The sequence below is a fragment of the Anas acuta genome, chromosome Z, assembly GCF_963932015.1.
Source record: "Anas acuta chromosome Z, bAnaAcu1.1, whole genome shotgun sequence".
In the NCBI taxonomy this organism is placed as follows: Eukaryota; Metazoa; Chordata; class Aves; order Anseriformes; family Anatidae; genus Anas; species Anas acuta.
This window is the reverse complement of record NC_089017.1, coordinates 41,980,155-42,004,368: the sequence shown is the minus strand read 5'-3', so window position 1 is coordinate 42,004,368 and position 24,214 is coordinate 41,980,155. Positions and strand designations below refer to the sequence as shown.

At 39.2% G+C, this 24,214-nt stretch overlaps 1 protein-coding gene across 4 annotated transcripts in view; it reads right to left on the bottom strand.

Annotated features, from left to right (window-relative positions):
* The window catches only part of SPIN1 (spindlin 1), a 57,919-nt gene extending 33,786 nt beyond the window's left edge, over positions 1–24,133 (bottom strand). The window contains exon 1 of one of the 4 annotated variants that reach the window (XM_068667958.1): positions 24,068–24,133. The gene's annotated coding sequence lies outside the window, so the exon portion shown is untranslated. Of the gene's footprint in view, positions 1–22,888; positions 23,544–23,808 lie in introns of those variants that run through there. The other 3 variants (XM_068667956.1, XM_068667957.1, XM_068667959.1) reach the window with 3 other exon arrangements.
* Positions 24,134–24,214: the final 81 nt, after the last annotated feature.

The window sequence follows — 24,214 nt, the reverse complement described above, 5'->3', positions numbered from 1 at the left end:
AATTGTTTGTGTTGGGAAGAACCTGAAAGATCATCTAGATATTTTTGATGTGGCCCAGGATACAATTGGCCTTCTGGGCTGCAAGCACACATTCCCAGCTCCTATGCAATTTTTCATCCACCAGTACCTCCCAAAAGCCAACTCTGCAGGGCCGCTTGCAATCCATTTATCACCCAGTCTGTATTGACACTGGGGATTGCGCTGGCTCAGGTGCAGGACCCTGGACTTGGCTGTGTTGAACTGCATGAGTATTGTACAGGCCTGCCAAGGTTCCTCCAGATGACATCATCTTAAGTTTCCTATATATAAAGTCAAGTAAGAATTTCAATGTAGTGTGAAAAAAGTCCTATTTATTAAACCTCCAATCTCTGTTCAAAGTAGTTCAAGATACCACTGTGCAGGAAGCTTTAGCATGCAGTTACGAAAATGAAACCCTGCTTTATATGTCTACAGAGCTAGGAGGTCAATGCTTAACAAGCCTTTCCATTATTAGTTTTCTACTCTGATGTTAACTTCATACTAGAGGAAAAAGGATTAAGCATAGAATTTATTAGAATTTACTATAATTTTAAAAGGTAACTTGTTAACAGGGCAGTTCAGAAAAACACCTTTATTTTCATGCTGACTTTATAATGGTCAAAGGACTACTTTTAGAAAGCACTATAACTGGACATTCAGAACAAAGCAGTGTCAGAATTAGCAGTTACCCTAGACAGACTACCACCCAGAAGTTACGGAATAGAACTGGATGTCTCTACTACCTAACACAGAAAGATTCATAACTCATCATGTTCTCAACCAGAACCTTGATGTTTATGTATGTGTCATCTACACATTATGCAGCAGCAAGATTTAATTACAAAATAATTACAAGTGAAAATTTTGACACCAATATCATTGGACATAAGTTTTAGGTTTAAACTTCTGACTTGGGTCACATATCAGTCATTTTGTGTGTTTAATTGCCTGATACTACTACAGGTTCTCTTAAGAGTAAGATCTGTTAAACTGAAGTAAAAGTGGGAAGTAGAACCCCAGGACATTTTCAATCAAAGAAAACTGATAAAGCTATTTGCTTTACAACATATAAAGTTATGTAATAACTGCAACATGAACAATTGTGGCCTTCACTATTAAAACTCCAAGATAAACATTTTACTTACTTTCATATTTCACAGTAATGAAGAAAATGCTCAAATAACATCCAAACTAAACACACAGACAAGAAGCAGCACACAATATTTGTGTACTTGTGAAATATCTGTGGAAGTATTTGAACCTCATCTATGCAGTTCAAAAAAGAAAACAAGCCTGGACACACCTACATTAAATTTGACTTTTTTGGTGTACAAAACATTATTTGATAAATGTGTAAAGCGAGATTCTTATTCCACAGAAGATTATGGAAAAATTTCCCATTACTCTACATTGCTAAATCAATACAATTCCTCCTCCCCCCCCCCCCGTAGGATTCCTGGTACTTGCTACAACACATTGCTTTTAATATTTGTTTAATTCTTACTTAATAGCAAAGTCTTGCACCCATTAGATTTGTTTCACTCTAGCATCACAGAATCATATAATATCCTGGAAAGGACACACAAGGGTCTTTGAGTTCAACTCCTGGCTCCACACAGGACCACATAAAAACCAAACCATGCATCTGAGAGCAGTGTCCAAATGTCTCCTGACTTTCACCAGCTCAGTGCCGTGACCACTGCCCTGGGCAGCCTGTCCCAGTGCCTGACCACCCTCTGGGTGCAGACCCTTTCCCTAACCCCCAGCCTGACCCTCCCCTGTTCCAGCTCCATGCCATTCCCTCTCGGAGTCCCCAGAAAGCAGAGCTCAGCGCCTGCCCCTCCGCTCCCCTCGTGAGGGATCTGCAGGCTGCCAGGAGGCTTCCCCTCAGCCTGCTCTGCTTGGGGCTGATGAAACCAAGCAACCTCAGCTGCTCCTCGTATGTCTTGCCCTGTACACCCTTCACCATCTTCATAGCCCTCCTTTAGATACTGTCTAATAGTTTTGTCTTTCTCATACTGTGACACCCCAAACTTCACACAAGTACTTGAGGTAAGCGCAGAGTGGAACAGAGACCACAAATTATACTGTTATAAAAAGATTAAAGGAGACTGGCCCTAAAATGAAGCCCCATTTTACTGTGGAACCCCAGTAGTGACTGGCTACCAGACTGATGTAATCCCACTTACAGTAACCCTAAGTCCAACCAATCGCCCAGCTGTGCACTCTAGTTCTGTACTTCTCTGAATACAAAAATACAGCTAATTTTTGCCATGTTCTCTAGAGCTATGCTTCTCTCACAGTTCACAGTATTTTCAGTACAAGGATAATGCTGTTTGAGATGTGAGATAAGCCCTAATGATTGCATAATGGAAAGGCCTGTTAATACTGTATAGGTACAATGAAGCACTTCTATTGAAAGTATCAGGTTAAGAAGTCTGCCACTGTCAGCACCCACCTTGTCTGGCTCTCCAGATTCATTACGCATCAGTTATCCTTCTAGATTGCCTAGGTCTCTTTATCTGTCAAAAACATGTTGTTGCACTATAGTTTCTAAACCTATCACTCCAAGCATGTTCAATGCAAGCAAAACAAGCTTTTCACTCCTTTTTAAACATGGTTTAAAGACCTTACTTCCCAAGCACTGCCTTACACCCTCTTCCTGTATTATTCCCTACAGATTCCACTCTTCCCTGCATATACTGATATATTTTTATATATACGCACACACACACAAATATTTTTTTACACATAGTTACTCACACCAATATTCTCGGAATCACTGCAGCATTTTTTTCTGTCTAAGCCTATTTGTAAAGCTGGTTTTAATACATGCTTGCCTGGGGTTTAGGTTTTCTCAGCGAGGGCTACTTGTCACAAATAACTTTTAGCCATCACCCCTGAGAAAACCTGCATTTCAGTCAAAAATAAATCTATTAAAATAAAAGAAAAACACACAAAGCAGAACAGAGAATACAAACAGACAAAGCCTCTCTGGTCTTCAGCAGCACAACAAATGCCACACTCCCAAATTATGGTCACAATCCTACCCATCCCACACAATGCTGGATAGAAAGAAAACATATGTAAGAACTTAGAGAGAACTCTGTTGCCAAACCCCAGTAGGTCACTGCTAAATATGCATGAACAGGAATTGCTCACTGTTTAATTGTTCCAAGTTGATGTTCTTCATTACTAGTTCACTATTTTTTCATTAGTAATAACACCACGTCCTTATCAAAGACATATATATACACATATACACACACTCTTGTATAATCCTCAGTTACACCTCTCTTATTTAAAAGGTCAAATAAGATCCAGAAGGCTACAGTTTCTCCAGGAAAAAAAATATTTTTCTTTGTTATATCATTGTGAAGACAAATAAGCAATTTTGGTTGAAATTCTTAGAAGTTCAATTAGTTTAATGCATACATCTAGCATTAAAAGGAGCAAACTTTAATGGTCCACCTTGGGCAAACAAAAGCAATTGCAAACAGATAATTCCAAATTTAAACACAAAGCAGCTTCCAGCATAAACAGAATCGCATTACCACAGTTCCCCAGGACCACAAAATTCTATATAGCTTCTGTAGCATCACTTACCAACCACAGTACCATCCTGCCAGCATGCCATGTTAATTCCAAAATGCAGTAAGTGAAAACAATTTTAAATCTCTAATCTTACACCAACCAGTTCTGACCAACTGCTGAATAATGGTCTTTCCATCTTTTTGTTAGAGAAAACATGTTTCTGCAAAGTTTTCAAATCAGATTCCCCTCCCTCTTTTCACCCATTGAAGTATCACTTACAATTGTTGTGGTTTAACCCGCCAGCAGCTAAACACCACACAGCTGTTCACTCACCCTCCTCCCTCCCTCTCTGGGATGGGAAAGAGAAATGGGAAAGTGAAGCCTGTGAGTTGAGATAAAGACAGTTTATTAAGACAGAAAGATAATAATAACAATAATGACGATAACAGTACTAGTAACAATAGCGTGTACGAAACAAGTGATGCACAATGCAATTGCTAACCACCTGCTGACCGATGCCCAGCCTATCCCCGAGCAGTCCGCCCCCCGCATTCCTATCTATTGCTCAGCATGACCCCATATGGTACGGAATACCCCTTTGGCCAGTTTGGGACAGCTGTCCTGGGTCTGTCCCCTCCCAGCCCCTGCTGCACCCCCAGCCTGCCCACTGGCAGGACAGTGAGAAGCTGAAAAGTCCTTGGCTTGGTGTAAGCACTGCTCTGCAACAATTAAAACATCAGCATGTTATCAGCACTCTTCTCATCCTAATCCAAAAACGTAGCACCCTACCAGCTACCAGGAGGAAAATTAGCTCTGTCCTAATGGAAACCAGGACAATTCACAAAGTCACCCACATTCATAAATAGTTTGTATAACAGAAGTTCTGTTAATTCTTCTCTTCTGTTCATTCAGCTCTTAATTCACACTCATTGCAGTGTATCATAATAATGAACCTTAAGTGAATCTTAATAATGAACCACATTTGACCAAAAACTTAACCTGATACTTGACAAGTCATAGATCAATTTCAGTTAAATATCGAAGATTTTTAAGCCATGCTACTGCACGATGCAGGACACACACAAACAGTTATACATATTCTTTTAAAGTTATAGAAGAAAAGGTGTATATATAAGCTTTCAAAATAGTATTTGAAAAAATAGTTAAGTAATCCCAGCAAAATTTTTCATTACAATACATAGAACTCAATGGCTCACAGTTTTGATTTTAAACTATGAGTCACAACTTTAAGGACAAACAAAACGAATTTGGAAGTGTTTCTCACATCTCCTTCCTGTTTAAAAAGTGTAATTTTACCAAATTCTGCAAAATGGACCAAATTGAGTTAATATTGTTAAGAAGCAAAAGTCCTGTCAAATAACACTTTATTAGCCCCAATCACATCAGCCTTTATCTCTTGATGAATGAAAGTGACTGAAAAGAAGCTGATTTTCCCAACCGTTCAGAGCAAACACTTAGGAAGAAAGCTAATGAAAATCACTGATAAGAATGAATTTTAAGCACACGTATCCATACATACATTACTGGTTACAGCAAAAGAACTATACTAGTAACTCAGGATGACATCTTCACTTTACAGGTTTGAAAGGTGGAACAGCACTACAAGCAGAAAATATTTAACTAGAACAGATGAAAACAAGTTAAAGTGTGATTATCACATAAGCACTTCACATACACTAACCAAGCAACAGTTTTTAGGTATAGAGAATTAGCAAGATCATCAACATTTCTAGTGAAAGAGATAAAAGTTTTCTTGTTTTATCAAGTCAGTGAATTAAGACTGTCAGTTGCAGATCAACAGGAAATCTGTTCTTGTTCCCACCTTGGGGAGAAGAGAAATTGTCCCTTGCCCTTTCTATGGGAGGCAGTCACCTAACATTGTTCTTTCTGACCAAGTATCTAAAGACAGATGGAGAAGAACTATTTATCAGAGTGCAGTGTTAGGACTCATTGCAATGGCTTTAACCTAAAAGAAGGTAGATTTAGATTAGATGATAGGAGGGAATTCTTTACTCAGAGGGTGGCGAGGCAGTGGAACAGGTTGCCCAGAGAAGCTGTGGATGCCTGGATGTGTTGAAGACCAGGCTGGGTGGGGCTTTGAGCAACCTGGTCTAGAGAGACGTGTCTCTGCCTATGGCAGGGGGGTTGGAACCTGGTGGTCTTTAAGGTCACTTCTAACCCAAACCTTTCTGGGACTCTATGACCTGCTTATTGTTCTTGCTTTCTTGAACCAGTGCACATATGCACACAATTTGTGACAACCAAAACCACTTTTTATTTTTATTTAATTAAATGGTATTAAGAAATGCTTTAGGCATTTTCAATATCATTCTAAAAGCCAAACATTCCAGCTGTGAACACCACACTAAACACTTGGCCCAATTGTCCAGCAACTCAGCATCTACCTCTCATAATGCACTTAGCAGGATCTTAGCATTCCAGAATCATTCTTGATCTTCTCTACTAATACAGCTATTTCTAGAAGATCTTCAGAAACACAGTTTCTCATGCTAACTAGTTCCATTAGCAATGCATTGGATTTTTGATTTTTATTTTTTTAAATGAAAGATTACTATAATGTAATTCAGCCTTGGTCATGTGAGCTACAACTCCTTGCAAAGGAGTCACAAAGTTGGATCTTGCTAGTTCTCTAGAAGAGAAGCTAACTTTTCTAGGTATAAATATCGAGGCTGAAAGGTTCCCCAGACCATCAGCTTTAACATTCAGCTTGTGCAATCATATCTTTTAATATTCTCCGTTTCCATTGCATTACAGATCTTTTCACACACAGAGCTGGCTGGAATCAAGTTCCATGACCAACACTGCTGAGGTGTCCTACTAACCCAGTATAATGAAATCATGAAAAGGTAACATTGTGATTCAATGTAATCCTATTTCTGTAAGATTTTTTTTGTCATACTGTTAGAGTTAGAGGATATGCCTTGCTGTAATAACACAAGAAAAAACTGTAATATTTGTTAGAAAACAAATCTATCCTATTCCTTTAATTTTCCAGGACACCAGCAGTTGGGTTATGACTTCACTAACAAGTTGGTGAATTTTATTTCTTCCATTAGAAGCCTTAACACCTAATTCTACTAATATGCCAGTGGTCCAGTCTGAACACAATAAGAATATGATGATCCTGACTGTCCTCAGACTAATTTATCACATTGTTCAATTCTCTTCATATGATTTAAGAAAGACTCTCCATTTTGTTTTAAAAACAGGGGCAGGATACCATTTTCCTCTACAGTAAACAACATGATCCACACCATGTCACCAAATTAAAAAAACTTGTTTTGAAACAAACACACACATACCCTAACAAAAAAGCAAGTAATTGACCAAACTCTTGAGTTTTCCTTCAGTTATCAGCATTTTCTTTTGTTTCTAAAAATAGTGATTACCAGCTTATATAAAAACAAGGCAACAGTTTTCCTAAAGATGTCTGCATTACCAGTCTATAGTTTTTCCAGATGTTTCTGAGCTATTGTGTATTCTGAAGGCTTCACAGACAGGTAAGTGCTTACCCCCTCCCTGTAATGCATATAATGAAACAGCACCTTAGAGAAGCAGACCATTTTGAGAAGTCTTCAAGGCCATCTATTTTAATCTCTTTATTTGACAGAATGCTGATTAAAGCTCAACCCATACTTCCTAAATTTTGTGTTTCTATACTGTTCCTATACATTTTCCATCTTTATTTTTAAGGAAGTATGCTGCCTAAAAATCTTCTGTCAAATTTTGTAAGCATGCTTCCATTTTACCTTTTGTATCACTAATGGAACATGAATGAAAACGAATCCCAGAAGATGTGCTAAGCATGGTTTGTTTATCAGAACTGCCTAGGAGACCATGGTACATTTTATGTCTATAAGAACCATCAACAGCTAAAGCAACCAACCTTCCTAATGAAAACTACCTCTCAGTACAGAACCATAATTTATTTTTGGTACTTAACAGCTTCCATAAGCAGGTTAAAGCAAACAATGTTTTTTTCATTTGAAGACTAGGTGATTGATGAAAGAAAGTGACTTTGTTCTTTTTCAAATCAACGTGAGTGCAGCTTTGTTTTTTAATTCATATGGTACGGGGCTACCCAATAAGATTTCTTTCCTGAAAAGAGTATGAGAAACTGATTTACTGCATTTTCCCATATATTCAGCACCTACCACCCACCAAAAGGTTCCACAAGCTTTACTGTCATATCCCAACCATGCTAACTACTTCTAAGTGAAAGATTTACTGCTATAATAAAAGATATTTTTAATAATCTAAACACTTAAATATTTGGATTTTCTATGGAACACCTATAAAGACACGTTAGCAGATTACGCAAGGAACTTTTGAAGGCTTACAGATATCCACTGATGTAAGTTGCAATAGCCAGCCACTTGTTTCAATACAACTCCCCCACTATATCTCACTATGTTTAAAAAAATACTTCTAATAGGTTTAGCATTTAGTTTCCCAAAAGAACATGTAAACATTGTAACAGATCCTTATGGAGCAAAAATACAGTAATTTTTTATAAATACTACCAGTATTTTTAAATGATGAGTTCATGAAAAACTGACAGTCCAGAAATTTGGTGCACACAAACACCTGAAATATCACCATATATAGTTTTTTTCCCCCCCTTTTTTCTTTTAAAGTATATCTTAATACCTGCACAAACACAGTCAAGGTAAATTATCCCAATGAACTTCAGCAATGAAATTCCTCTTTTGCCCTCACAAGTTTTAAATGATATTAATTGATAAGAAATATACCTCTCAGCCCTCAAATTGGCAGCATTGAAATGTAGCTTACTAACTCCAAGCAGCAAAACAATTCAAGACATAGGACAACTCACTATCAGTTATTGAGATCTGTTTCCTAAATAATGTTAAAACATTGGATAACTTATAGCTAATATAAGCTCAACAGAAAGCAAGAAATCCATACAGGTAATTGTAAACAGACTTGCAGAATTTCCAAACCACTAGAGGCTGATACTGCCATTGAAACTGGTCAGGGAAGAACGATGAACTAATAAAAGGAAGAATCATCTGTTGGCAGAACAGATATTAGTAGAAATCTTCAGAAATATTAAGCTTTCATAAAATTTGTGAACATTAAGCTGTCTGTAAAATATTCTAGCACAGTTCTTTTCAAGTTGTAGCCTTATTCATGCATTAGGGATAGCAATTACTGAAGTCAAAGCAATACAAAAAACTTACATATTCAGTTTTGTCTTGTGTATAGTCAGCAAATTAATGCATTCCTTTGAACTTTAGGAACTTGCACACCATGCAGACTGCCAAATGCGGATATACCCACGTATACTAAAACTGAGTGATCTTCACAACAGCACTGCAAATGCAGATACACAAGACTGACTCCTCTTCTCCCCAGAACCTTCTGCTACCAAATGAGCTAGCCAGAGGCCAGCTGATTTTTCTTTTTGTGGACTTAAAAACATGGATAAAGAAGGACAGAAAGGGGATAACTAACTTGGCTTTCATTGAAAGAAAAGTGTATTTTTAATGTGCTTGATCTGTTTTTCAACATTTTTTCACACAGAAGTCAGAGAAGATACATTATTCAGACCAGTACTGCTATGTAGAAATTAGCTCATCTGTTTTCCAAAGTTCTTGATCTTTCCTTGACAGGTGCACCTAACAAGAGATGTTCACTGTGGCTGATGCAGCTCAGTAGTTCATAGATCAAGGCTCTTCCCACTGTTTTGGGCTTGAGATAAACTATAAGCTCTTAGGGGACCTCTGATCAAATCATTATGGTAATTATGTGCTGCTCTACACATCCCTGGAGTTCTTCAGAGGACAAAAAAGGCCAAGGAAGACATGTAGCCTTTTTGTATCACTTTCACTGTAACTGGTGAAGTTGGGTTTTATATCCAATCTTTAAGTACCTATCCTCAAGTCATGTTGGCTGACTGTACGAAACTGACCACAGCAAACAACGTTCACTAAACCAGACAGGCTGTCAGTAAGTATGTCCACTGATGGTTACCATTCAGTATAGGCATAGCATTTTTCTTCCAAGACAGACATCAACACACACACAAAAAAGTTAAAAGCACTAACAAAACTAAAGTGACAGAAATCATTAAAGAATGAAATTCCTGAGGAAAAAGGGGGTGGGAATGGGTAGTTATATATTCAAAAAGTAATGAGAAAAAAAAGACAAACTGTTTGAACTCTAAGTTTGAAGTTTTATATCACAATAAATAAAATTAGTTTTCTGCAGTTCCCCCCAAGGTATCAGGAGAAAGGACAACTATATGACTACCACTTTAAGAACACATTCAAAAATAACTTTTAGTTCTTTGGGTTAAGTTCTCCAGGAGAACATATTGCAGAGCTTTAGAGTTTTAGTCTGCTTTTAGGACTTACCCACAGTAAAGCCAGGTACCATATATTTGTCTAAAATCAAATGGATTTAAACATAATGGTTTCTTATTTGACTTGCCTACCACATCAGCAACATCACACCAATACTTGGCTAAGGGACTGAATGACATTATTGCCATATCTCTGCCCTTTGAAGAATTCATTGTTTACAATATTAATCCAAATAACACATACCAAAGCAGAACACAAAAATCACAAAAATTTGATTTGAACTTTGGTATTAAAAACATGCACGCTGGCTGTTCCACTATCAATAGGAATTGAGCTAAAAAGGGTGAAAAGATTAGGCTAATGTCCAATGTGCTTACAAAAGCTTACTTAAAGAAAATCAACAGAATATACTCATCAACAAACTGAATTTCCACCTGAAACTACGTAGAGGATTTTAAATTAAAAAACTAACTATGGGTCTGTTCCCTTTTAAGATGTGGAAAAAACAAGCGTAACACTTTTCTATATACAAAACTTTCAGTTATTCTTTGGCAGAACTAGTTGTGCCAAAGAATATTTTGCCCATTACTGCAATATTATGCATGCCTTCAGTACCAGAACACCGAAGACACAATCGTAGAGCATTTTTAGAGTTTTTAAATCCGTACTCTACTCTCCTCAAGCAGTTTGGCTAAGCAAAAACTTTTGTTTGTTCTGGAATGATTTGTCTATGCCAACAGAAGAATTAGGAGAATAGGAATTTAACAGTTTGACTTCAGTATCCTTCTGTTCTAGTATGGAACCAATATAAACAGCTAGTTTAGCCAGCTAGCTTTGAAAGTGGTAAAATTTATCGCTTGGTAATATTAAAGATATGACTTTCTTTTCATCCCAGTGCTTCAGCTCTTCTTGTGACTTTGCACAATATGCCAAGACTGAAGCACAGTGGACCTTTTAAGGTATCCCACAGTTATTCTTCATGGCAATGCAAAACTACTCGCTAAGCCTTTTGTATGTTCCAACTCTACTGACTGATCATTTAATAAAGGCACAGCCTTTAATATTAAAAAAAAAATCTTACAAGGCAATGCTCCTATCAACCATTTGAAAAGATTGCATATTTTTTCAAATCCATGAGAACCTTCCCTGGATCCCTTTACCCAAAGGTAATCATAAATTACTCCTAATTGTTCAGCCTACTTCAAATTACCTTGCATTTAACCACAGGGCAAGAACATGTACAGACATCAAGGTAACAAGCTATTACACGTCCACGTAATTGCCTTAAGTTGCACACTTTACCATCATGGTAAATATAAAGTACTGTAGCTTCTGATCACGGATAGGCCATCCTCCTCCTCCGAACCCAACAGCATATGCACAGAAACAACCCCTGCCCAGGGTACGTGTACTGTAATAAGGTGCTGCCAATCATAATGCGCTCGCACTCATTCTGTGGTAAATGCAACTTCTAGTAGTATAATGCAAATTTTGTCCTTACTCATTCTTTTACAGATTGAGTTGACCTAACTCATTTTTTATAGTTGTAAGCAAGTTTACTCGTGTTGGTTTGGTTAACAGTTACAATGACAGATCTCTGCAAATCAGAGAGGGAAATGCCTGTCTGAAAAGACATTTCCCTGTTCCCTGTTTAAGTGTCTCCTCAAAGGTGCTACTTAAGTCATTAGCTTTTGTTTGAAGGGTAGGTTTAATTGCTATTCTCCAAGTCTAAAATGTGCTCTAGTCAAAAGGATATCCCAGGCATTCTGAAGAGCAAGCCCAGGGCAAACATAGTTAACCCTGCTGTTAGAAGATAATGGACTGTAAGTTGCTACACTTAGTCTTATGTTAATTAATCATTGTAAATCAAACTCTTGGGTTCACATTTCTTCAGGAGACTGTTTGATCTTTCACTGACATTTTAAGTGTCCAATAGTCAGTTCTCAACAATCCAGACTAGCAGATCCTACTACACATTCCTACAATGTTGGCAGCAATGTAAGTTTGATACCATAACATAAAGGAACGGAAAAAACAGACTTGCTGTATCACAGACCACTTTCAAGCTCCTTGATTTACCAGTGGACTGTAAGTAAAAAATTTGTCTTTAACATGCGTTTTGAGAACCTCTAAGTCCAACGCATTTGGATTCTAAGGCGTACTGAACTAAGCCACTGTGACACTGAATTTAAAATAAGCATAATTGAAGTGTTTTCCTAAGTCAGCCTTAAAATTTGTGGCACCAGTTTTTTAGAGCAAACATTCTGGTGACATAGTTGGAACTTTCCCTAAGCCTTCTACAACTTTAATTCACCAAGGTGCTCAACCAAGAACATATTTTGTTCCCTTCTTTCAGGAATGACAGTCCAAGGTTTAGAAGTTGTTGATTCTTAGGGTCTACATTCAATTTCTGTAGCTGTTTTATAATTTACTCACAGCATAATCACTTTATCCAAGATGAGCAGTAGCAGATTACCAGTCTGGAGGGAGCTAGAATTCAGTGTCAGAAGACATCAGTGTCGGATAGTAAATCAAGTATTTATGTAACATTATTTAAGATCTTTGCTACAGCAACTAATCTACCAATTTTAAAAGTAGACAAAAAATCAATGCATGTTTGAATTTTTTATCATGACAAGCTATTATTCACAGCATTAATTAAAAGAAGTCAAAATTTAATTGCTACAAACCTCAACCTAAATAACGAATAAGGATAAACAAATAAACAATAATTTGGCACTTAAAAAAGATACAGCTGCAAAATAATCAGTAAGAGGGACAATGCATTTCCAATGCATTACCTCTATATACAACCCAAAAGTTGACAAGTTGTTCTATGAGCCCATTTATTCTTGGATTTGAGACATGCATGCCTGTACTTCTCCCACAATCAAAGTCATTGTAACTACAATCATATCAAACCATTGAATGCATCAGGGGCACTAACCTGAATATCTGTCATACCCAAATATTGACTGCCCTTACGTTATTAGAAGTCTGCTTCTTTTAAAATTAGTTGGGGAAAGGAAAGGAATTAATGAATTAGAGACAGTGGGTAGATCAGGACTCAAAAAGCCTCCTCTAGTCACGTAAAAAATGAACAGATAATGTCATTAAAATTACTGTAAATATTAACATCTTGCAAGCTGCTGCATGACACCAATACAGAGATCCTAAGTTGCTAGTCAAAGTGCAAAAAAAGAAAAAAAGAAAAAAATGTCTCCTTACATGCCTGATTCAAAGAAAAACTTACAGACTTGATTAGACAATTTAAATCATCAGCAGTCAGTTTTACCTTATCTTTGAAATGGAGAAAAAAGAAATGAGACTCCCGGAAAGTATCTCTTGTCTTTTATTTGCATCTTGAAAAAAGTAAGCAACTAGTCATGAACTGAATTTATCTTACCTATTTTCTACACCTCCAGCCATTTTAACTTAGCCAAAAGCAGTTCTCATGCAAATACATTAAAGTAATTGTTTACATTGGAACAGTAAGTCACTTAAGTGAACGCATTTGCAGGTAAGAATGCCAAGACTCTTGCCACGGCAACCAATGATATGTTATTTTTCAGACCAACTGCAGAATATTCACTTTGCTTCTACGGTGCTATTATAAATATCAACCTAAACAGATTATCAGCTTTAGAAGGTGAATAGCTGCAATGATTGTCAAACAATGATTGTCAAAGTTGTCATGTGTAGTAATGGTAAGGCACTGAAAACAAAATTCAGCATTATATTAGCAGCTGCAGCTAAATACATTAGTTTTTGTGCGCGTTCTTCCTCCCAACCCCGATAAAATTGTAGGGTCAGGGAAAGAACAGCACTTTAAAATAAAAACTGTTACTTGTAGAAGAGCAGTAAAGCTGTAGAAAAAAAAAAAAAAGAAATCTCCAATACTGATTACTTAAATATTTAAATCAACACTGGCTAAATGAGCAAAGGAATGATAAGTACTTATTAAATTGTTGATTATACTGTTTTATTTATTTTCTTTGTATGGAAGATGAGAACCCTCAGCATTAGAACACTACATGGTATTTTCTTTGTTTATATACAGATCTTTCAGATTTTTGGCAGAAAACACACCACATCCTGCAACGGTCGAGGCTGATAGGGAAGGACAGCTTGCAAAGAGGAAGGTGGGAAACAATTCTGAAAGTAATGGTTTTTCCCAAAAGCGGTGAGGAAATGAAAACAGATTGAACCTCACACAGGTTAATTCTCATACTTTTTAATAGGCAGATAAATACACAAAGAGCTAGATCTGAAACTGCTACCTGCACACTCATTAAGCTAATTAGATCTTGAAGTATTTAAAAGGCTGTAGAAATGTTTCACGTTGCTCTGTGAAAAGTCATTCACTGAACTGTGGAAGAAATGTATTTTAGAGAATACCTGCAAGAGTTTGTGTATATGACAGTTTTGCTCAGAAATTAGAAAAACTAATCTAAAAATCAAGGGATCCGCTTAAACTCAGCTGTCAAAAGCAGCCTGTATCTCAGTCTACACCAGCTACTCATCCCCCTTTCTAGAGGTGTCTCCCTCCCCTCCCAAAGCGTGGTATCTATTTCGTTGGGAATCAACACTCCCTTTGTGGCTTTTGGTAGAATTAGGAGTTCATAAATGCTATCAAGAAGTTATTCACAAATGCAAGACACTATTCAATACAGAAGCAAGATAATTTTATTTGGGAATTGTATTTCAAAATGTTTTTAAAACTGGAAGTACTGCCTATGAATAAATTTGCTTGGCTTTGAGGAACTGCCTTTACGGACAAGCAAGAACAGTTGCCTCCAACATTTAATTCTTGTCCTGTCATAGTAGAAAGGTGAAAAATGAGGGTAAGAAGGAAGTCAAGCCCCTAAAAACAAAGTGACTCTGAAGTACTCTTTATTCCCTATCATACCTTATTTGTCTCACAGAAAACATGCATTCCTTTCTTAGACTTGGATAATAAGCTGTCGTCAAAAATCCTGCATTGAAATTACTTTACTGTGTATGTAATTACTGTATTGCACAAATGGAAAAGAAATGAGAAAGCACATTCATCAAGATAGGACTTCAGAGCAAGAACTTTCAGCTGCAGCAACAGGTAGGTATAGATCTTTCTCTTCTTGTTAGCTTGGTAGTCTCTGCAGAAAGCTTTGTGTCTGACCTGAAATAGATTAACTAACAAACACATAATTATGCCCTTTTTCCTGAAATTTTACAACAGTCTACGCATTGATAATAACAAAAAAAAAAAAACACAACACACCTTTTTGTGCAATTTTTTTGACCTTTAGTGCTTGAAATCAGATCGAATCTACACAACTATCAGACATGGGGAGAAAGAAATCCAGAAAAGGAAAGACAGGCACCTTCCAATGAAAACACCACCTCAAAAGGCAGGGTATCCATCCCCATAAAACCAAGGCAGGCTTTCTAGAAATCTGTCCTGTAGATAAACAGGGTGCACACAAAAATAGGGAATTACTTCTCTGCCTTTCGTGCTGATCCCTGCTGTGTGCCCACTCCACTCAAACATACAGTCTCCGAGCAACGTAGTTAGAGGCCTAAGCATGACCAGAAACTAGGATGTTTACACACAAAGAATCTTACCCCACTACTTTTTCTCCTTCAGTTAACTTTTATACACCCAGGGAACAAAGATAAAAGAAACATCTCAAATGAATACATTGCATAGAATCACAGAATATCGTGAGTTGGAAGGGACCCACAAGGATCATCGAGTCCAGCTCCTGGCTCCACACAGGTCTACCCAAAAATTCAGACCATGTGACTAAGTGCACAGTCCAATCGATTTTTAAATTCAGACAGGCTTGGTGCAGCGACTACTATCCTGGGGAGCCTGTTCCAGTGTGCAACCACCCTCTCGGTGAAGAACCTCTTCCTGACGTCCAGCCTGAACCTCCCCTGCTGCAGCTTGACACCATTCCCGCAGGTCCCACCACTGGTCACTAAAGGTATCAGATGAGTTCCTGCCCCTCCACTCCCCTTATTGAGCTGTAGACCAAGACGAGGTCTCTACTCAGTCTCCTCTTTTCCAGGCTGAACAGGCCAAGTGACCTAAGCTGCTCCTCGTATGTCTTCCTCTCTAGGCCCATCTTTGGATCCCTCCTCCGGGCACTCTCCAACAGTTTCCACTTCCTTTTTGTACCGTGGTGCCCAAAACTGCACACAGTACTTGAGGTGAGGCCACACCAGCACAGAGTAGAGCAGGACAATCACTTCCCTCTCATATAAAAGTTTTAGGGTACATGCAGGAAGGATTTATCTGTAATGCAATGAGTTTCCTTCATCATCCCGTCTCCATCATGTTTGCAGGAAGGTATTACTATTTTAAAGTGTATTAATAATGGATGCAAAGTAAAAGTCACATGTCCCTAGTGATATGAAAAAAAATTGTCTCATGATCCTCTCTATACAAACCAATACAGGTAAAACAGAGAGTAGGAGTGAATCCCACCCCCAAAACTTAGGCCAACACATGATCTGGAAGGTTGCTTTCCCTCTCTGCCTTATAGCTAGCAACTAACAATACTCTTTTTTTTTTTTTTTTTAAAAAAAAAGGAGGTGCGGAATACTGACAGGCATAATTCACCCCAAGGTAACACACTCCTGCAGTCAAGGGACTAAGAGACTTCTGTCCTCATTCACCCCTAGAAGACTTTTTCTCCTCCCTTCAGCAGCAGAGAGAGACTATGACCCTGAGGACAGCCCCTGTGAAAGCTCCATCTACCAACATGACATCAGGCGCGAGCACCCAGTACTCTGGTTCATTGTTACATCAAATCCTTGCCTATTCCTTAACTCTAGAAGAACTTATGATAATGATTTTTTTTTTTTTTGTTAATTATTTGAATCAGAGAATGACAGACTTTTCTGATAAGCTATTTTTTGAATATACTCTTGTCATAGCATTCAGTTTAACTGATCAAATCTCTCAAAGCTGCAGCTCCACTGATGGCAAAACAACCATTAACAAATTCGTGTGTCATCTTTCAAGATGAAGACAAAGATCTTCCAAAAGCAATTAATGAACAAAAAGTTATTATGCCCATTAATAAAGCTCCCTGCAACCGAAGGATTTTGAAAAGGTAGTAAATTAATCTCTAATGTATTTGCTCCCATTTTGATTTCACTTTGCTATTCATGTGACTGCATGAAACACTATTACAGAAGACAATGGGCAAGCAACTGTCCAGAATTAGAGACATAGCCAACTGCCTTGTGAGTAGAAGATATAAATTACATGACCTACACCCTCCAAGCTTTATTTTCATTGTATCATTCCTACCAAAAAAGAAAAGAGAGTCTGTCTACCCTCCAAAGATTTTTACAATGAAAACTGGAGCATATAAATTGAAGATCAGTGACTAAGTTACAGACACAAAGAAGAACAAGCACGATGTTCATCAGTATCTGACAGGTACATATTATTGCTTACTGGAGACCTGAACACTGTGATGAACTTAAGCACATGTTATGTTTTTCAAGGTATTTGAAAAAGTTGCCAAGAGAACTTAGCAGAAATGTCACCAAGGAAGTATTCCAGAATATGCTCTCTTCTATACCACTTAGCTCAAAATACCTAAATTAAATCTAAAATGATAGAAACTTACATACTTAAAAACCTCAACAGCAAATACAAGATTATACACCTTATTTAAGCTAATTTTTTCAACACACTGGTGAAGAATTTTGCATGGGGAACATACATACAAATGTAGTAAAATGGGTTTTGCAACACATAATTGTTTGATTTTAATAAATACCAGACGAGAAACTCAACAAATCTTCCAGTTTTCACCCACTGAGAGTAAGAGAACATGATCTAGTAAAATTCATTTTTAGATTTAAATTGGATTAATAAAGGGAAAAAAAAGTAATCTGATTTTTTTTGAGGGGGTGTCAAAGTGTATATAGGTAAAATTTTGCAGCCTTCAGGATGATCACCATAGATCATCTAGAACAGCTTTCACAGCAAGTATATTAACACTACCAAAAAGAAGTATTAAACCTCTACTTTTTTTTATTTAACAAATGACTGACCACATCTGTGCAGAGCAATATCACATAGCAGCAGCACCAATGTTAGACATGAAACTACCAAGTAATGTTATACTTTACAACTCAGTAGAGTAATCTTAAAACAGGTGAAAGTCACAATCATTCTGTGTTCATTAATTGCTTTGCTATAACAGGCATCTAGGAAGGAAAAAAAAAAAGACAAGTAGCATAACATATAGGGAAAAAAAAACAACACTGGAAGTACACATTCCCAGGGAACTGTTATCTTAACAGGCTACTCCCAAAGTTACGTGGTTACTGTGTCAGGGTTACTCATGATACAAGACTACCTCTGAACAATTAGGAAAGCTCTTAAACCAAAAGGGTGAAAGACCCACCTCTGACCTTAAATGTAGCAAAACATTTTACAAGTGCACTTTAATTCTCTAGCATTTTCAAACTTGGAGACACATGTGGTCTGAGACTTCACCAGATTGGCTCCGCAGCAGTTTAACACTAAATCAAAGAAAGGAGAAAAAAAAACAACTTGGGAAAAGGATCAAGAATTGTTTTGTTACTGCACTCTGCTGTCAATAGTGATTGGACCCAAGGCTTTTCAATTGGGGTAGCTGGCACAGCCAAACGGGGACTTCCAGCTGCAAGATGATCAGAAAGTAGTATACACATGCAACTATGCAAGAAGTGAAAAAGGAAGAGATAGAAGATGCCTTCAAACACGGCAAGAGGGCTCAGCAACTGGTGACCATGATAAAAAAAATACTCTCCCTGTACAAGGCCACTGTTAGCAATGCCAGAATAAACACAAAATTAATAGAGAACACAGTAACAGAGTAAGTAAAATGATACAAGTCTGTTTTGCTCAAACTAACATCTGAAATAAAAAAATCTAGAGCTCAACTATCATTCTGTATAGGTTAATTATTTACTAGATCATTGAAATCCATACAGCTACTGTTAAAAGACTTATAATCTCTGACCACTATTTGTAGCTCAAGAACTTGAATATATTATTCGAGCATTCAACAGTAATGGGAACAAATGAACAGCAACAACAACAAAAAGCAATAACCAAGCAATCAAAAATACCTATGAACTTGACCTTAACAAAAAGGCTATAATAACCTACCTACCTGTGCCTACAGTATATTATCAGTTACTGTTATTCCGTAGACAGAGCACAAAAAAAAAAAAAAAAATAATCACAAAAGATAGTCCAACATCTCAAACACCTTGCAATAACGGCAAATATCCGAATACAATTAGCTAGTCTTTAGTCACCACAGTTACTGACTACAACTTCTAACTCAGCAGTTTGTGGAAGCACTACAATAACATTTCCAAGTAAGCATGTCAAAACAGACCTCATGTAGCATGGATTTACAGCAGTTTTACAACATGGTAACAAACAAAAAAGAAACACATACAGAAACCTAATAGCCAGAAACATGTACAGAAACCTAATAGCCAAATCAATACACCTCCTAACTTCTGCTTGCCTTCAGCAAATTCACATTTTACGCTATAATAGGAAGTAAAATCCAACCACTACCACACCCTGAAAGAACTGTTTGAATTAAATGTTTTCACCATCACTTGAAAACTGCTTTAATGATGTAGCCCTCTCTGTCACTAGAATCAACTGTTCATACATAACTGCAAGTTAGTTAACTACACTGCTTTGAGGAACTCAACACTTATCCATGTCATAGAGATACAGATGGAAGTGGTCTGAACATTTATACCGCGTTCCAAATTCCTTTAAGTCATGTGGTATGCTGACATCTAAGTAGCATCTGCATAGCAAGTGGGACACATCTTGATATACAGAAAGTACTTACAAGGAAAACCAGTATCAAGAAACATCAGCATGTTTATGACTTCCAATCATAAAACTAACAAACTTGGGAGAGTAGTCAGGCAAGGAAAACGAGAAAAACAAACTATATAATATATATATTAGTTTTTTATATGTATAAATTATCTCACACTGGATATGAGAAGCAAGCTATCTGATCATGTTAGGAAAGATAACCCTTCCATAACAGTTAATTTTCTCCTTTGGCTCAGCTTCAGTTAACAGCTTCTAAAGATTTTTTTTTTTTTTTTAATAATTCATCAAATAAGTTTTAAAGTCATTAAAAAAAAAAAGAAAAGAAAAGAAAAGCACATTCTGATGCCTTACCAGCAGGAAATCAGATTTTACCTAATACCTGGGGGAAAAAGAGGGAAGCAAGTAGGGAAAAACAAAATGAAAGCACAAAAAGTTCAGAGCAACAGGCCTTAAAGTCTACAAAGACTGGCCTTTTCTTTTCGCTTCCTCAGAAATATACTCTTAGTGAGATTCTTTCCTTTGCTAAACACTAAGCAAATAAAGTGTTACATTAAGAAAAACACTTTAAAGCAGTTATTGCATCAGCTGGATGTTTACAGATCTCAACATGTCAAAAAGTGAATCTTGGCAATGGATGACACGGGCTAAAAAGTCAATGGAAGAACACATGGATCAAAATAATACAGAGGAATTACTGAAGCATGAGATCAACTAGAAGTACTTGTTACCTTCAAGACTTTACATTTCAATTGGTAATTTCACAGACATGTAGAACTGCGTCACAACATATTTGATTTTTTAAAAATATTTCTTGTAAAAAAAAAAAAAAAAAGACTATTCATTTCTACAGTAGCAAGCAAACTATCAAAGTTAACTGACTTTTTCCTCAGGTTTATTTCCCAATATGAACAACAGAACAGTTTTGGAAAAGAAGGTTTTACCAATACTTAGTTTTTAATTTGGCTAAAAATAGCCCAGTGTTACCCACAGTTACAAAAACACTGGAGTGTCCTCACTTAGAAGCACCAAACACACAAAGATTTGGCAAGTTACTGAACTAGATTGGCTCATCATGGGACACTTATTAAAGCAACAATATTGATTTTTGACCAGATCATCAACACAAAAAAGACAGAAGAAATGTCTTCCAGGTATCACACAAAAGAACAATTCCAACTTAGAGCAAAGATGTTATAAACAATATGTAACTTCAATAAGGCTAACAAATCATAGCTGCATTCTACAGAATAAAACATTTGTAGCAAAACTAGAATGTACTAGAATAAGAAATGCAACTAAGTAGAATAAGAAATGCAACTAAGTAGAATAAGAAATGCAACTAAGTGGTTCTTTTCAATCCATATCCATCCTTAAATGGGTGGGTTGTGGACAGCATATTTTTATTTTGTTCATTTTGTTCAGTAGCCTAAGGAACAGGCTTAAGCACCCAAAGGTCTATTCAGATCGAAGAGCTGCATACCTCAGTTTCCCTTTGGTACCATCTCACACTACTAGTAGAAGAGTGGTGACTGCAAAATATTTAGTGGCTATTGTAATAAGCGACAGATTATTTACTCCTAGTACAGTATTCTAGTGGCTTTACCAAAATTCTTTTCTTGAACAGGTTGTTAAATGTAAAAAAGAGTAACTGACTGCTGTAGGAAACTAATGATATATCAAGTTACAGACTTCTGCTCAGACTTTTCCATCTGAGTATTACAGTTGGCTCAGGAGCCATGACGTAGATACACATTCCAAAATGATCTTGTAACTTGGATGACTCCACTCGAGTTTTACGTTGTTGTAAACTCATTACTACAATTTATTTTCTACTCATGCCCGTTAATGAACACTTGCTAACATGGATAGAAAAAGCAGGTGAAAAGAGTCACAAAATTAAAAAGTATTTATATACATTACACTGTAACACTAGAATTAAGTAACTATGTATCAGTTAAAAGCTGTATGACTATGCCATCCCAGTGTTTCTCCACTAGAAGCTTCCAAAGCCAAGTAGACAAAGAGGACAGAACTAGCTAGGACATTTGTTACTTTAGGGCACTGCTAAGGTATTAAGAGAAGCCGGGGCAATCCACATGCATATGCTTTGAATAAATCCCATGCCTTCAACCTTTGAAGAATGAAACATTTACTGCGAGTGACAATAACACATCTTGAAAGCAATAGGAGGCATCCACCTCTGCATCGTCACCATTCTTCCCTACAGTTACATCCTAGGTATAAATCTGTTCACAGTAGGTCATTTCAGATGTGCCCAGCGAACTACCTTACTTTGGTTTTAGGCCATAAGAAAGCAGTAAAATAAACAATTTCCATCGAAGCCATAAGGGGGTGCTCTGAATAACTGAGGTTGGGAGGGGTATCGAACTGAACATTTGCCTTGCATTAGGAGAGGTCAGAAGCATGCTGTCTTGTTTTAGCTCAGGAGCTCAGTTAAGTCACGATGCCGTGCCTTTTGAACAAAAAAGGAAGCTGGAAGGCAGGAGTGCTCCTTTTAACAAAAAGGAAATGCTTCAGTTTGCTATTGTCATCACAAGGGCAAATTAATCTGTGATAAAAAACTAGCAACACAAAGACCTGGCAAGCATTAATTCCAGTTTTGTACCCCATGATCTGCCAGCTATTTGAGATATTGACAAGATGATACAGGGAATGCAACAGAACACAAAAAGCCTGTGCTGCGTTTTTTTTTATTGTTTGTTTTTTTTTTTTATCTGCACAATGCCTGTTCTGATCCAACTAGTTCAGGTCTTTTAAATGTGACTGTGCCGAGTTGATACCTTACACTGAACTACACCCTGAAACGAAAGAAATGGCCCTAGATCATTCTGTAAGTGTAATACAGTATTTCGTCTGTGCCAGCACTTTGGTGCATCGGCCTCCCCCCACCCAAAAAGCGAAAATGATACGCACATTCCAATCGAGCCTCTCTCAGCAGGGCTCATCCAGCTCTCCCCCTCCCCTCCTGCCCTCCCCCCGGCCTTGCCAGGTTCCCAAACCCCTTCTGAATTTTAGGTTTCATTTTGTGGTAAACAGCAAAACGAAAGGAGAAAGCTCCCAAAGCGAGGATCCTTACCCTTGAAATCCCGCCATGCGCGCAATAAGGAGGGTGAATTGTTTTTCCTCCCCTTTTTTTTTTTTTTTTTGGATGGGAGACGAAGGAGAGGGGGGTGGGGGGGAGGGGGAAGAAACAAAAGCCTAATCGGAGATGAGGCTAAGCGGCGGAGACAGAGGGAGAAGGCGGAGAGCCTGGTGGAGGAGCAGGGCGAGCGTCAGCCATGTTGTGTGTGTGTGTGTGTGTGTGTGTGTGTGTGTGTGTGTTGGTCCAGTATTTACAAACCTGCAGCTGCAGCAGCGCTCGGAGCGAGGGGAAGGAAGGGAGGGAGGGAGCAGGGCGAGGAAGAAGGGAGGGAGGGAGAGAGGGAGGAGAGCGCGAGAGGCACCGGGAGAGCGAGGGCAGGGAAGGAGGGAGGGAGGAGGGGAACAGCGGCGGCAGACAAAGGATCCCCGCACTCACACACACACACACACTCACACACACTCACACACTCACTCACACACCCGCTCGGGGCGCCTCGCCCCCGCTACCCCGGGGGCCGCAGCCGTGCGGGCGGCCCCTCGGCGGGCCCCAGCCCGGCGGTGCAGTGCAACGGCTGGGCGGCGGAGGGGAAGGGGAAGGGGAGGGTGTGCTGTGCTAGGGGGGGGGTTGGGGGTGCACTGCCCGCCCTCCCCGCCGCGGGGGCCGGGCGCCGAGCGGGGCCGCAGAGCACGGAAGGGTGGCGGTGGCGGGGCCGGGGGCGGAGCGGGGAGGAGGGCAGGGTGCGGGCCCCGGGGGAGGGGAGGGGAAGGGAAGGGAAGGGGAGAGAGGGGAGGGAGGGGAGGGGAGATGAGGCCGGGCCGGGAGCGGCGGCGGCTCCCTCCCCGCACAGCGACTCCCTCCGGCCCTGCCCGGTACTGGGCCCGGCCCCCCCCCGCCGCCTCCCCCCCGCCGCTCACCTGCCGCCGGGGCGGGCGGCCCGGGGGTGCCAGCGCTGCTGCAGCCGCCCCCCCGCGCCTGGCCTCGCCGTGCCTGGCCTGGCCTCGCCGCTCAGCTCAGCTCCTCCGCGGCGGCAGCAGCGGGCTCGGCCGCTCCCCTCGTCTCGCCTGCCCCCCGCCGCCGCCGTCGCCGCCGCCGCCTCCTCCTGTTCGGCTCTGCCACATTTGGAGCCCCCCGCTGCCTACGCCAGCGCAGCCGGCAGGATAGAGGCCTGCTCACCTTCCTGCCAAATAGTGAGCCAACCGCAGCCGCCCGTTCAAAACAGGGCCGGGCCCCGCCCTCCGCCGCCCCTCCTCCTCCCCCCCCTCCCTCCCTCCCTCCCTCCCGGCCTCCGCGCAGGCGCACTGCGCCGGCACAACTGCGACA